General features: G+C 33.1%; 1 protein-coding gene and 1 long non-coding RNA gene across 3 annotated transcripts in view; both read right to left on the reverse strand.

The window, feature by feature from the left end:
• Positions 1 to 2,187, reverse strand: part of LOC138864487 (uncharacterized) — a 9,289-nt gene extending 7,102 nt beyond the window's left edge. For both annotated transcript variants that reach the window (XR_011399167.1, XR_011399166.1), the window contains exon 1: positions 2,129 to 2,187. This is a non-coding gene — a long non-coding RNA (uncharacterized lncRNA). The remainder of the gene's footprint in view (positions 1 to 2,128) is intronic.
• Positions 2,188 to 2,353: 166 nt separating this feature from the next.
• LOC113830361 (uncharacterized) overlaps positions 2,354 to 2,500 on the reverse strand; it is a 2,221-nt gene continuing 2,074 nt past the window's right edge. Inside the window, exon 6 of the mRNA XM_070131508.1 lies at positions 2,354 to 2,448. The gene's annotated coding sequence lies outside the window, so the exon portion shown is untranslated. The remainder of the gene's footprint in view (positions 2,449 to 2,500) is intronic.

Below are 2,500 nucleotides of genomic sequence, written 5' to 3' on the forward strand. Positions count from 1 at the left end.
ATTTCATGACATATATATATATATATATATATATATATATATATATATATATATATATATATATATATATATATATATATATATATATATATATATATATATATATATATATATATATATATATATATATATTTATATATAAGGTCATGAAATACACAGAAATATTATCAATTAACAATTTTCGTCAAATCCTATTTCATTTTTCAATAACTCAGTACTGAATCAAGCCAGATAATATGGAAGAAATATTGACAACAATTCATAATCGTGAATTTTAAATGTATCAAGCTTATTTCTAATGGGTTTTGTATTTCTTAGATTTTTTGTTGTTGTTTTAACTAAAACACAATTGAGTACAGAAAATTTTGGTCAACTTGAGGAGGAAAAACTCGCCAGAAAGCCTCTTTTGTATGAAGCCTCACTTTCAACGGGATTCCTGTTGCCTGGATACATCTGATTACTTATTGAGCATGTTCCAGAGCTTTCCATCTATTTTTTATCAAATTTATTGCATTTTTCTAGATTTTTCTGGTAAGTACAGATTTTCATCAATAGCTTTATGCTTTTTGTTTTTTGAAGCTACAGTTTGCTTTTAATTGATTGACTTATTGCCTAAAAGCAATTTTTACATCTAAACCTTTTTAATATGGATTTGTGTTTGTTTTAGAGTATGGCTCCTGTACCTAGATTGAGCAAGGAAGACAGGGTGAGAGTCATTGTACTTAATTAAGAGGGAAACAGCTACAACAAAATAGCTCAGAAAATGAAAGTTGCAAGATCTACAGTGCAGGCAATAGTGAAGAAACAGAAACTGGTACAGTAAAGGACAGGGAAGGCAGAGGAAGGAAAATAAGAACAGAGAAGGCAGATTCATCATTAAAGAGGCTTTGAGAAACAAAAAACATCAAATTCACTGTCAAATGACCTGAGTAACTTTCCACATTGAAGTTAGTGCAAGGACAGTCAGAAGACGACTTCTGGAAAGTGGTCTGAAGTCCTACAGAGCCAAGAAAAAGCCACTGTTGACTGACAAGGCAAGGAAGAAAAGGTTAGATTGGGCAGTTGAGCACAAGGATTATGACTAGAACAAAGTTGGTTTCCGTGATGAAAGCAGATTTTGTTTATTTGGTGACAGCCCTGTTTTGGTTCGAAGGAGGAAAGGAGAATACCTTCCTGAGCTATTTTGTTGCAGGTTTCCCTCTTCATGAAGTACAACAACTCTCACCCTGTCTTCCATGATCAATCTAGATACAAGAGCCATGTTCTAAAGCAAACTTGTCCATATTAAAAAGGCCTAGACACACAAAAACTGTTTTTAGGTAATAAGTCAATCAATTAAAAGCAAACTATAGCTTCAAAGAATGAAAGGCATAAAGTTGTTGGTGAAAATCTGTACTTCCCAGAATAATCCAGGTAAAATGCAATAAATTTGACAAAAAATGGGAATCTCTGGAACATGCTCAATGAGTAAATAATCAGATGTATCCAGGCACCAGGAATCCCACTGAAAGCAAGGCTTCATACAAAGGAGGCTTTCTGGCGAGTTTTTCCTCCTCAAGTTGAGTCAAAACAGCAAAAAATCTAAAGAATATAAATCCTATTAAAAATAAGCTTGATACATTTAAAATTCACATGATAATGAATTGTTGTCAATATTTCATCCATATTACCTGGTTGGATTCAGTATTAATTGAGTTATTGGAGAGATAAATTCATGATATCATTGCGGCCAATGCATTATTCCATTTTTCATTGAATACACCTCAGGATATCTGATTTAGGATTTGAACTGCTCTTTCTATATATACTTTGTGCCCATGGGGAGTGTGTAAAACTCTGCTATCTTTATTCATGTATGAGTAGATAGGTAATGCCTATGGATGCTAGTAAGCTCCTAGTTGCACAGTCCTTTTAGTGGGTCGTGTATCAGTCATTAGAGTGACCGTCTTGCAAGTTCCTTGCAATAGCGGTGGGGGTTCGAATCCCTGTTGGAAAGGTTACAAATTCATGATATCAATGTGGCCAGTGCATCATTACATCTTTCACATATGTACATATATATATGTACATATATATAATTTTTCTTTCTTTCTTTTTCCTATTCTTTACACAAAGTTAGATTTATTACCTGTTCCATGGCATCTACAACATTATTTCCTCCTGTCATCACCTCTTCCAGTGCTTCAATATACTGCAAAAGAATTAAAGACAAAATCTTATCAACACATTCCTTGCATTCTGTATCATTAACAGTCAAATGCCATACAAATAAAATCCCCTCTGCCAATCATACAATTTCCTATACTTTAAGACAATGGAACAAGTGTGCATATAAAGGAAATATCTAAATTACCTTAGGAATGCTGCTACTTTCTTGGCACAGATTATTAGGTCTGATGCCACTTCATCTTCAGGTGTTGAGCAACCAGACATTCCATCAACCAACTCCTGAATAAAATTAAAATCATACAATAGATTCATAGATAAATATAACACCTAT

The sequence above is a fragment of the Penaeus vannamei genome, chromosome 16, assembly GCF_042767895.1.
Source record: "Penaeus vannamei isolate JL-2024 chromosome 16, ASM4276789v1, whole genome shotgun sequence".
Taxonomy (NCBI): Eukaryota; Metazoa; Arthropoda; class Malacostraca; order Decapoda; family Penaeidae; genus Penaeus; species Penaeus vannamei.